Below are 12,545 nucleotides of genomic sequence, written 5' to 3'. Positions count from 1 at the left end.
GGACATCACAGCTTGTCCCTGAGCTTACAGAATGAAAGTGGCCGCCTACCCTAGGAACCGGCTCGGGGAGGCTGGGCTAGGTAGAGATGGGAGGCTAGGCTGGGAGGTGGGCAGGAACTTCTTCTTCTTTTTTTTTTTTTTTAAGATTTTATTTATTTATTTGACAGAGAGAGGGAGATCACAAGTAGGCAGATAGGCAGGCAGAGAGAGAGAGAGAGGGAAGCAGACTCCCCGCTGACCAGAGAGCCCGATGCTGGGCTCGATCCCAGGACCCTGAGATCGTGACCTGAGCTGAAGGCAGAGGCTTAACCCACTGAGCCACACAGGCACCCCAGGAACTTCTTCATATTCCTTGAGTTTGACCACACCTGGGAGGAAAATCATCAAACACTATTTAAGCAAACTGGAGGGTTTCTTGGGAGGTCACTGGGATAGCCCACAGAATGGCAGGGATCTTGGCAGGAAGCCAGGTGGTGGCTCCAGGGACCTTGGGAACTGGAACATAAACCACATTTTAACAATGATTATGTGTTGCGAACAGGACCATGAAAGACTGCTTCCTCCATACCACGTGGATTTCTTTCTCCATACTCACGTATAATCAACAATAAGAAAATTTCCATTTAGAAAGAGAAAAGAGTGTTTGGAGAAAGGAGGAGATGCCTGGAGCCACACACCTATGCCCTAGTCGGGACCCCTTCACTCCCCCACTGCCTGCCAGGGCTCCTGAGCACCCCCACTGGGTGATTTCTCAAGATCTTCCCGCTCAGACAGTCACCAAACACTGGAGCAGCCCAGGGTCCGAGCCCAGGCTTACCTGCCCTGCTCTTGCCCGGGATGGCAGCCAGCACCCCACACGTCAAGACCTGGGCCCCCTGATCCACAGCCTGCTGACAAATGGTCCTGCCTTTCCCATGAGCTGTGACTCCCAGGCCCATCCGTCAGCTGCCCAGCCGGCGCGATCGGAGTTTAATGATGTCATGACAGGAGTGATTACAATTGTTAATTACCTCCCGGCCTTCGGTGGCTTCTGCAGGCCCTCAGCGGTGCGGCAGCTGCCGCGGACACCCCAAGCCTACGCACACCTCTCTTGGCCCTGTGGACCATCTAAGGCCCTAGGACACAGGGATCGGCATTTCAGTGTCGCATTTCAAGGCACCAGTATGTGCCCCAGGCCCCTGCTCTCTGAAGGCCGGAGAACTTGCTCCACTGGCTTAATTTATAGGACCTGGGCTGTCAGAATCCTGCAGGGAAACACTGGCCACACCGCTATCTGCTCCCAGTCAATGGCTCCCTGCTGCCCAGGCATACGTTTAAACACCTCGGCTTGGGATTTTAAATGTTCCATGAAGGAACGCCCCTAGAGGAAGTTTCCCACCTTCCTGGAGCTGTATCTCCCACTACTCTGCTCTGCACACCCTGCTGGCAGAACGGCCTGCGGGTCCAGCCATGCCTCGTAATTTTCCAACTCCTGCCCTTGCCCATGCTGGCCCTCCCCCGGAGAGCCCTTCACCCATAGTTCCTGGCCTTCAGTCCCGACCTGTTCTTCCAGAGGAGGCGGGGTGGGGAGGATGACCCAGATTCTCTCTCCCACCCCACACACCTCACACCCAGTAATTTTGGCCGTCTGGGATCTCTCAGGGCACTTCCTCTATGCCCACCCTTCTCACACATCAGTTCCCTCATATAACTGAGGCCTGTGTCCATGTCCCATCTCTCCCATGGCAGTGAGCGCCTCAGGACAGGGCCTCGGTGCTCAGCACAGGCCTGGCATCAGTGGGTGCTCAGAAACAATGGGTGAGGCTTCCCAATGGCCCAGCAAGGAGGACATAACGTGGCCCAGAGAAGAAGACAGTTCCTGTATGCTGCCTCGTCCTCAAGGGATCTTGTGCCCCCGGCCAGGCCCTTGCCACCTTCCACAGCAGTAACGTTCTCGTCACTGGTCTCCCTGTGGCTCCCCTCTACCCTCCGGCAGCTAACGCGAGCTTTCAAAACTGTAGCTCGAATTCTGCCACTCCTTGGCTTACAGCCTTCATCACCTGAAGGAGAAGACCCTTCGTGTCACATTCGAGGTTCTTCGTGACCACGGTGGGCACTCTCCGTGCTGGCCTCATAGCTCACTGCCACCCTTCCTTTGAAGACTGCGGCAAAGGCCGTAGGAGCCATGTTTGCACCTTACAGCGTCTCCCCCAGTCACAGGTGACTGGGGCCTCAGCTGGACCCACCTGGTCCAAGCTCAGCCACTTAGATGCTCTCTCTTCCCGTGGGAACTGGGCTTCCTGGCTGTGGACCAGAGGGGTACGTAAGTGCTCAGGAGCCATGGGGGGTTACCGTCCACTTGGAGATCAGAGAGGACATGGGAAGCAGGAGGGCGTGAAGAAGGGAAAGGAGAGGAGCACAGAGAGAGAAAAGACTCTGGACCCCGTTCCAGTGGGTTCCAAGACAGGCTCCGCCTCCTTCAAATATTGTTCTTCCCTCATACTCTGGTTTCTTTTAAATGTGTAAAAGACGGAGGAAACTTTGCTCACCCAAGCATGTATCGTTGGGAACAAACATTGCATTGTGTTCTCTGACAAACCATTTGGGGTGCAGTAGGGACTTGGGGGTGCAAGTTCCAAGGGCTTGTGCAGATTCCACAGGTGGTGGGGGGGGCTGCCCTCTGAGAAGCAGGTACGAACATCATGCTGCTTCTAGAAGCAGTCTAGAGTAGGGATTCCAGAGAACTACTACCCGGATTTCAGTCCTCACACCCCAGTTCGGCCACTGGCTGACTGTGTAAGTAAGACAGGACCAGTGGACTGTGACTTTAGTTTGCTCATCTGTAAGATGGGCACGCTGAGAGGAACGGGACCTACCTCAGGGGTTGTGGCAAGGGCTCAGTGAGTTAGTTTATGGCAAGCACTCCACAGTGCCTGTTAACAGCAAGACCAACAAGTGTTAGCGACAGCGAGGAAAGTGGCTGCTGTTGACATCAAGTCCCTGGGGTCCTGAGATCTCTTGAGTGTGCAGGGTGCTGGGGCACAGGTGAATTTGAGAAGAAAGGAACGTAGATGGGTTATTCACCAACTGCGTTCCCAGAAGGTATTCTGGACACATGGCACCCGGAGCTTCAATCCCTCAGGGGAACTGGCAACTAACCAGGTCCTTTCAGACGGCGACCCCAACACAGCAGAAGCTGGGAAGACAATGGGGCTGACTGGAAGGCGTCTCTGGAGCCCGTAGTCAGGGAAGGAAGTGATGGAAAGGACAGAATGTTCAAAGGCACCAGCCCTAAGGAGGGAAGCCATCGAAGAGGGGACAGCACAGGCTGGTTAACCTGCTGTAAGGAGGAAGCTGAGAGAACTCACTTTTGTCCTGAGGACTTGCTGAAGGCCAACAGGCTCCCTCAGGGACCTCTAGTGAGGAGAGGAAGGAGCACTGGTTTGGGAGTCCAGCAGACTGGGTTCCAGGCCCTGCTCTACCACTTACATACTAGGTGCCTGGGCAAGTCACCAGAGCACCCCACTCTGTAACACAAGGCTATAGTTCCTGGGGAAGGCCAGCGGGCCTTGCACACCATGTCAGGGAGTACTGATCTCAAGAGACTCGAGTTAGTCATCCCATCTCCCCAGCAGGTCTGTCCCACTGTCAGCAGGCCAGGTGGCCAAGGCTGGGTTTAAAACCCTATACAAAGTTCTACCTGCATTCTCGCTGATCCTCACATGAACCCCACAAGATACAGCTTCTCATCCTAATTCTAAAATGGGAAATGGAGGCCCAGGGAGGTCAGGGATCCCCCTGCCCTCAGTCCCCAGGTCACAGAGCTAGGAGGTGGCTGGGCTGGGACTTGAACCTAGATCTGTCTGACTGTCACATCAAGCCATAGGAATGCCTGCTCTGGGCCATTAACAAGCAGGCAGTAGGCAGGCTGAGCTCAGAACGCTCAGAAGTTTGTGGAGGGAGGCCCTGGGGAGCCAGGCCAGAATGCTGGGGCCAGTGTTCCTTCCCAGGCCCCTGGGGTTGGTGGGAAGCTGAGCCAGGATGGTACAGGGAGAAATGTGGGATCTCTTCCAAGCAGCAGAGGCAGGACTAGCCTCCAGCCTCCCTTTAACAAATCCCCCTACCACCACCAGGAGGTGATTCTTTTCAACCCAGACTTTCCAACCTCACCCCTCCCCTCCCTGGGCAGCCAGACACCCCGACCCCCCCTCCCCACTCCAGACCGCCTGCCAGCCAGCCCTGCCTCCCTCCTGGAGCAGCCGGAAGCCCGCGGTTGCTCTGCAGACACCCCCTGGTGGAAACAGCTCATTACAGGATGGGGAAAATGTGCTAGAACATTAGCTTAATAAATCAAGTGCTCCTGGAGCCCATAGCCGCCACGGCTCCGTGAGGCAGGGCCTCGAGGTGCCCACCCCCACTGGGCCTGGGGGGCAGGGGGGAGCCCAGAACACCCGCCAGTCCACCCCCGGGGCCAGGCTGGCATTCCCAACCCGTGGGGTCCCAACTTGTACCCTCTCCCCAACAGGGAGGGCTCGCACTCCCCCACCTGTGGCTACCTCTCCCACAGAGCCTAAAAGCCTGTGTGGGGAGAGGGCTTAGAAGTCCAGGCCACCCAGGGTGTGAATCCTCCTGCTGCCCCTTGCCACGTGGGCCTCCTGGAACCTCAGTGTCTTCATCTCTACAATGAGGCAATACAAGACGCTATGGATTGAGGGCCAGCTAAGAGCCAGTAACTTCCAGAACTCTCACGGCTCTGTGAGGTGCCTGAGACCACCCCATTTTTCAGAATGAAGAGACGTAGAGCATGTAGCTGGGTTATTTCAGTCCTGTGAACCCTCTGCCCAAGGTCAGTACCAACCCAGGAGCCCCTACCCCCGCTCCTCAAGGCGACTCTACGTGAAGACAGCCCTGCAGGATAGCCAGGTCCTGAGGAGCACAGGCAGGCCTTCCAACCAACTCCACAGCCTCCCTGCCAAGGAAATCCCAACCAGTGGTAAAGGGGCTGTCTCCTGTGAGGGACCCAGGAGCTCCAGGCTTCTTGCAACAGGCTGCCCCTACTGTGTCTCACACCAAACCCTTTCCAGTCCCTGTTCCCCACGTTCCTGGGACGGGGAAAGGGCTGCCTCCAGGTGGCCTTTCCCTTCTAGCCCTGGCTCAGGCAGCCACCCACTTAGTGCCTACAGAGAATCCCTCCCCTCCCAGCGCTTCAGTTTCCTCCTCTGTACACTGCTTAGTCCCAGAGAATCCTAAGAAGGCTCCTGCTAACCTCCCTCTCTTCCCACTTGTCTAGGCTGGAAAGGGGATGCAACACCAGAGCTCCTTAGCAGGGAAAACCGCTGTCTAGAGAACTAATTCCTCCTGCTCTCTGGGGGGTAGAGAGAGGGCTAGAGGGAAAAAAAAAAAAAAAATTCAATTACCAGACCGACTATTTGTCAACTCCTCCCTCCCCATTGACTTAATTTTCTCCAACCAGACCCAGAGTCAGAGGAGTGAGCCTGCAGGCCCAGAGAGGGAGGGAGAAAAGAGAGCAAGGGCAGGGATAGGGAAGGAGAACCCCCTACATGGACACAGGGATGGGCCTACTGGACACACACCAAGCCAGGAAGCCACACTTGGGAGGCCAAACACAAGCAAGTAGCACCCAGAGAAGAGGAGCAGATATTCTTAGGTGCCTAGCCCTGCCCAGGAGCTCAGAGCAGCATCACTTCCTCCAGGAAGCCTTCTCAGCTCTCCCAGGCCGGGTTAGGAGTCTCTCCTGGGCTCCCACAAACCCTTCGGTTCCCCCAACACCATGCTGCTACGGACTGTCAACGTTCATCCATTTATCCAACAAATATCTGAAAAGCATAACAGCTTCCAAGCTCAGAGCTGAGAACAGAACTGAAAACAAAAACTAGAGTCTGCCTGAGAAGACTGACAATAAAATAAGGATAAACCTGTCTGGATTATCTACTGCCTTGTAACAAATCATGTCAAACCTTCGCGGCTTAAAACAACAATCACGTGCTTTCCTCTCGGGATTTCTGTGGGTGAGACGCGAGGGAAGGGCACGGCTGGGCAGTTCCAGCTAAGGGACCCCCAGGGGCTGTAGTCAGACAGCGCCCGGAGACAGCCCGGCAGAGGGCCCAGCAGCTGGGCCAGGGCCGATCACCCCATGTTCATTTAGCCTCAGGACCCCTCTGTGGCACCGCTCCGTGTGAGCGAATTTGGGCCTCCTCACAGCATGGCGGTTTCAAGCCAGCCGTGGCCGCCAGCTTCTACCACGATGAATCTCCCAAGGAAACAAAGCAGATGGGGCATGGCATTTTTATGGCCTGGCCTTCATCATAGAAATTGTGGCCTTCCACCATGCGAGTCATAAAGGTCTACCTAGGTTCAAAGAGCGGACATATTAACCCTTGATTTGAGGGGAGGAATGCCAAAGTCAAATTGAAGAGGAGCATATGGGACAGAAGATATTATGGAGGCCGTTTTGGTAAAATACAATCTGCTACAAAACCCACTTAGATTTAAATAAGATCACCTGAAACCCTCCATTCCCCCCTTGGAAGCTAACTCCTCCACATTTCACATTTCTTTTTTTTTTTTACAGACAGAGATCACAAGCAGGCAGAGAGGCAGGCAGAGAGAGAGAGAGAAGGAAGTAGGCTCCCTGCTGAGCAGAGAGCCCGATACAGGGCTCGATCCCAGGACCCTGGGATCATGACCTGAGCCGAAGGCAGAGGCTTTAACCCACTGAGCCACCAGGCACCCCCGCATTTCACATTTCTCCAAATTCCCCAGGGGCTGATCACCTCGGATTCCAAATTCCTGCTTCTGCCTGTGGGGTTGATTCTGTCATAAGCCAGGGAACTTGGACTGTAACTCCACCTCTCCCCCTAGTTTCCAAAACACTTATCTGAGGCAGACGAGAATGTAGAGTCTCTGCTGAGGGTTTAAGGAGACGGGGAGTCAGGCACCCCGCTCTAACTAAGCCTTATGCCTGGCCTCTTCATGCTGCACCCCTCACCCTACCTCCCATCCCCTCTCCCCCTCCACTCTCTGCCTCATCCCTTCCTCACGACCCTGGCCCCTCCCACCATTGTGTTAGCTAGACTAAGCACTTGTGCAGGACCCCTTGCCCTTGTCTCAGCCCCAGCCCATCCTTCAGGAGGCTCGAACAAAAGCCCTTCCAAGTTTGGAGCTGCCTCCCTTAGAAGTTTCCGGGTGGATTCATTGATTCAGCAATGGATGTTTTCCTCCACGACCCAAGCCAGGACCATCCAGTGGGACGGACGCTCTAATGAGGAAGCCGCTTCTTCATCTGTACCACCTCCCTTACTTCATCTTTGGAATGACTCTTCTGCCCAGTCTGCCTCTCTCACGGCACTGTGAGTTCTTAGACGTAAGAAAGCCTGAGTCATTGGGTCCTTGGAGCCCACACACAGGACCCAACCTGGGAAAGCACTCGGAAAAGGTTTACAAAATGACAGCATATCAAACGACTGTGACACCAGTGAGCGGGAGCTCAGACCCTTCAAGCCAACCTGATTACTCCATCCCCAGAGGACAGAGCTGCTCTGAGGCAGTTGCTATAAGCTGTCCTCGATGCTGACCTTAGAGCCCCCAACAGGAAGACAGATCAGGAAACCCAGCAGGAGAACGTGCGAAGGGCATAACAAGCGATTCACAGAAGGAGGAGGCCGGGTGGCTAACAGGTGCACGAAGGCCTACGTAGCCTCACAAATTCATGTGCCGCGCTTGACATCCATCACACCGGCAAAAATTAGGGTGGTGGGTGGTACCAAGTGCTGGCGGGCAGGTGTGGAGGCGGGAACTCTCGGGTGCCCCTGGCGGGGTACCAAGTGGTTCAGTCATTCTGGAAACCTAACAATATTTAGTAAAATGAAGTAGATGTGTGTCCCATAACACAGCAGCTGTCCCCCTGGATATCCCAGGGAAATTATCACACGGATCCACAAGGCAACACATTTTTTTGTCTGGGAACACGTTTTTTTTTTAAATTTAAGATTTTTATTTATTTGTTTATTTACTTATCTAGAGAGAGCACAAGCAGGCGTGAGGGGGAAGGAGATGAGGAAGAGGGAGAGAGAACTCAGGCAGACTCCCTGCTGAGCACGGAGCCTGACCCGGGGCTCCATCCCGTGACCCTGAGATCATGACCTGAGCTGATATCAGGAGTGGGACATTCAATCGACTAAGCCACCCCAGCGTCCCCGGGGACACACTGACAAGGGTGTTTTTTCAAGGAATTATTTGTGAGAAGAAGACATTGGTGACGACACAGATGTCTTCACCAGAAGAATGGATGTGAAAGCATGGTGGATTTTCCCACTGAGGAAACGATCCAGCAACGGGAAAATCTTCAGACACGTAGTGGTGACTAGGGGGTGAAATGAAAGATTCAGAGTGCCACCTCTAGCACCCAAAACCGCATTCTTTATCTCACAATGATACGTGCTGTGGGCTTCACTGGTGTGGGTGCTCTGGGAAAGAAGCTCCCTGGAGAGGGGACTGAATAGGGGGCAGGGGGCAGTTAAGAAGAGGGAGAAAAATCCAACATACATTATGTATTTACCATGAGGCAGGCACAGTATGAAGAACTTTGTATGTATCATCTCATTTAATCTCTAGACTCTTCCTTGAAGTAGGGATCACTAACATCCCCATTTTTTTTTCAGATGAGAAAACTGAGGCCGTGATGCTATCCAACGTCACATGGCTGCAGGAGTCAGGGGAAGTGCCAGGTTTGGATCCCAGGCCTAGGATTGGTGCCCCCCTCCCCCTGCCCTGCCCAAGCTCACCCTAATTCCAGCTCTGCTGAACTCTGAATTCAGCTCCATGAGCCCAGCCTTGCTCCTCTGTCAGGTTCTATGGCCTTGGGGTGTCTGCTGGGCTGCTGACACTCAAACCCCAGCTTCCTCTTCAGACTCTACCTTTCTTCTGGATACCTCCACGCCTTGGGATTCCCCCCAGCCTTGCCCCCAGCTCCAGTCCCCCCAAACCCAGCCCCACTGGCCAGCAACCATCACCCCTCACCAACCCCCAAAGGACAGATCCCTCCAAGAGAAGCTCAAAGCTAGGATTCAATGGCTCCTATCACCTGTACACCAAGGCCCACTTTGTCCAGGTGGTCAAGGCCTTCTCCCATGAGACCCAGCTAACAGAGGTAGCCTCGCCTCCCATGACCTCCCTACATGCTTCCAACCCTGGCACCATGTCGCCCTGAGCCTCTGGCTTTGACCTGCCGTGGACTTTCACAGCCACCTTGAACACCTCCTTTCAGGCTTTCTTCTCTGCCAGTGGAACCCCCATGCCCTAGAAGGAGCACTTATTCCTGGGAAGCCTAATGGGGCCCCCCCGGAATGGCTTAGTTAGTGGACTATAAGAGGTGGGACCAACAAGAGCTTAGGACTAGGCCACATGGGTCAAGTTCTAGCCCTGCCTCAAGTCAACTATGCCTTCTCTTTTTTTTTCCTTTTGTAATAAAAGCTAACTATTTCTCAGAGTTTTTTTAGACATAAGAAATATGAAATGCTATGGTAGTTCTCTTATCTTTTTTTCATTTTCAGAAAATTGAGGTATCATTTGCAGGTGAAGTCGATGAGTTTTGACAAATACCCTCATGGTTTGGATAATCATTTCCCTTCTCCGAGTCTTAGTTTCCCCACCTACAAAACAGGGTGATGACAACCTTAGAGGGTTGCTGTAAAAGAGAAAAGTAACAGGTGACAAGAGGCAAACACAGTGCCTGGCACACAGCAGGCAGACAGTAAATGTCTAGTACTACTATTCTCAACAACAAAAACAACTAAGCATCCAGTCTGAGCCCTGGGTGTGGACGACCTGGAGACCCCTGGGTCAGTCAGAGTTGGCAGCTACCAGTCTCCTGTGGATTATTCAACTATGCTGGGATGGGTACTGGGACAAAGAAGTACAAGGGGAATTGAGGGGAGGAGCCCAGCCCAGCTTTGGGGACCACAGAAGGCTTCCAAGAGGGAGGGAGAGCCTCCGTGACATCTGGAAAAAAACCAGCAGTGAATGAAGAAGGGGCAAGAGGCCTGGGAGCTGGGAAGTAGGATTCCAGGCAGAGCAAACAGTATGGGCCCCGGTCTGATGGCTAGACAGAACGTGGTCCATCAGGGGAGCCGCAGATAACAGCTGGTTAGAGGAGAAGGAGTGGGAAGGGTGCAGCGGAGGGGAGCCCAAGAGGCCATCAGGGCAGACCACCAGGGCCCTAAGTGCCATGCAAAGGAGGAGGGCTTTCCCCTGAGGGCACCATAAAGAGGTTTCAAGCAGGAATGAACAGGGACACTTAGGTGTATATTTCACAAAGTTCTCACTGTGCTTTCTTCATTCTGCTTGACCCAGTTTATTCTTTATCCCAGCCTACGAGCTCCTTGAAGGCAAGAACCATATCTGATTTTTCTTTAGATCCTTTCAGATCCTCTGTGGAAAGAGGCAGGAAGTAAGCCGGGCTGAGTAAATAAAAGTAGTCATTTCTGCATTGCCAGGGCCCGGTTGCAAGAGGGCGGGCGTTCCCAGCATGCAGTCCAGCCCAGGGCTCAGAACCCTCCCCTGCTCCCTAACACAGGCATGGACCCTCTGGGTTTGGCTCCCTCCCCAACTACATCTCTCCCCGCTGCCCTACCCTCTGACCCTTCAGCTACGCTGTCTTCCAGATTCCTTATGGGGCATGCTCTCTCATGAGCTGTGCCTGCCCACCCTGATGGTCATTCATGTCATTTCTCTCCCCCTGGGTTGTCTTCCCTCTTCACCTCCAATTGGTATCTGACCAATTCCTAGTCCTCCCCTAGGACTCAGCACAAGAATCACCTCCTTCAGGGAGACTTCCCTGATTCCCACCCCTCCCCACCTCCCCCACCCTCCCATCCCCCCACCCCCAGGGCTGGGCTGAGGATCATCTTAAGACCAGATTCCAGAGACACCTGGGTGGCTCAGTTAGTTAAACTGCTGCCATCAGCTCAGGTCATGATCCCAGAGTCCTGAGATCCAGTCCCACATCGGGTACCTTGCTCAGCAGGGAGCCTGCTTCTCTCTTTGCCTCTGCCTGCTTGTTCTCTCTCTCTCTCTGACAAATAAATAAAATCTTAAAAAAAAAAAAAAAGACCACATTCCATCAACAATTATTATATCTAATATGACCACGCTGGTTGTGTTTGCTGTGGTCCGTGAGCTCTCTGCAGGAGAGAGTGGTCTTCTCGTTCACTTCAGTATCCCCAAGGCCTGGAAGGACCCAGGGTCACAACTTGTGTGAGGCCAGGAAGCAAGACAGGTTCCTGAAGTCACATGCGGGGTCACTAAGAACCAAAAGATACACTAGACCCAAAGGCCCAGAATGAGGCTGGAGAGGCAGACAGGCCCGGGTCACAGAGGATCTATCTATCAACGCCGGGTTGATCCTCGTGCAATGGAAAACAGAGCAGGGACTGAAGCAGAAAAGGATGCACTTTGTGGTTCAGAAAGCTAGTCACAGGGGACAGTGTGGATGAAGGCTCAAGGGGGCGAATTCAGAGCCCCCTGGAGACCAGCAGTCTGACAGACTAGGGTGGTGGCTGAGGGATGGGGAGAAGAGGACTGGAGAGATATTTAAGGGGAGAAAGGACCAGACTTGGTGCCTGATTGTTCGTGGGCAGTTGGAGAGAGGGAGGAGTAGAAATGACTCCCAGCACAGCTCCCTGCTTCTCTAGGGAGAGAGGAAGGAGACCCGCAGCCAACTCGGACACCAGTTACCTTGGACACAAATAACCCCCAGGGACCCTGGTCCGCCATCGCCTAGCTGCAGCCTCTGACAGCAGCGCCCCCCCACAACCCTGTTTTCCCAAGGGGTTGACTTGACGCTCTACTGGCTCCTTGCCCACCGCTCCCTCCCACAGTCAGCTCCGCGCCAGCCATGAGCGGAGGGGAGGGGAGGGGCGGGGCAGCCGCAGAAGCTCTGCGGCGGCCGGCGGAGCGGTGGGGGTGTGGGGGGGGGGTAGTGCTGGCGGAAGCAGCCAGCCCAGCCGACCCCTACCCGAACCGAAGAGCCAGGGAGAGCAGGAAAAGAGAGGCTGCGACAAACAAAAGAGTAGGAGCAGCCTAGTGTTATCAAACACTAGGGGTGCAAGATGCCTTCCAGATCCTCTTGCCTACGTCCCATTTTAGAGATGGAGAAACTGAGGCCCTGACAAGTCGCCTAGAATCCGAGTTTCAGCAGACCCACAACCCCTCAGCTGGAGCCAGCACCTCTGCCCTGGTCTGGCAGCGAGGGTATAGAGCACCACAGGGACCCCCCAGTGGAAGACTGGCCAGCTAGCTGAGCCTATGGTTTATGTCCCCCCAAAGTCCCCATGGCATAGACAGCTGGGCTGAAAGGCAGGGATTCTGTGTTCTGATTCAGCTGTGTGACTGAGCAAGTCAAGACATCTCTGATTTCTCATTTGAAAATGCCTGATAATGCCTCTTTTGACAAGCCACTGAGGTCAGGGATGAAAGAGGGCAAAGCCACAGTACCCCAGGAGGATTGGGTGCAAACCCCACGCCCCTAAGCAGGTTATAACCCCTCT

The 12,545-nt window shown here is 54.2% G+C and overlaps 1 long non-coding RNA gene across 1 annotated transcript in view; it reads left to right on the top strand.

Moving 5' to 3' along the window:
* LOC111142845 overlaps window positions 1–9,524 on the top strand; it is a 34,599-nt gene extending 25,075 nt beyond the window's left edge. Inside the window, exon 3 of the long non-coding RNA XR_002640288.1 lies at window positions 8,661–9,524. This is a non-coding gene — a long non-coding RNA (uncharacterized LOC111142845). The remainder of the gene's footprint in view (window positions 1–8,660) is intronic.
* The last annotated feature ends 3,021 nt before the right edge of the window (window positions 9,525–12,545 follow it).

The sequence above is a fragment of the Enhydra lutris genome, unplaced genomic scaffold, assembly GCF_002288905.1.
Source record: "Enhydra lutris kenyoni isolate GAN:26980312 unplaced genomic scaffold, ASM228890v2 scaffoldscaffold9, whole genome shotgun sequence".
NCBI classification, from domain to species: domain Eukaryota; kingdom Metazoa; phylum Chordata; class Mammalia; order Carnivora; family Mustelidae; genus Enhydra; species Enhydra lutris.
This window is presented reverse-complemented; position numbering and strand designations above follow the sequence as displayed.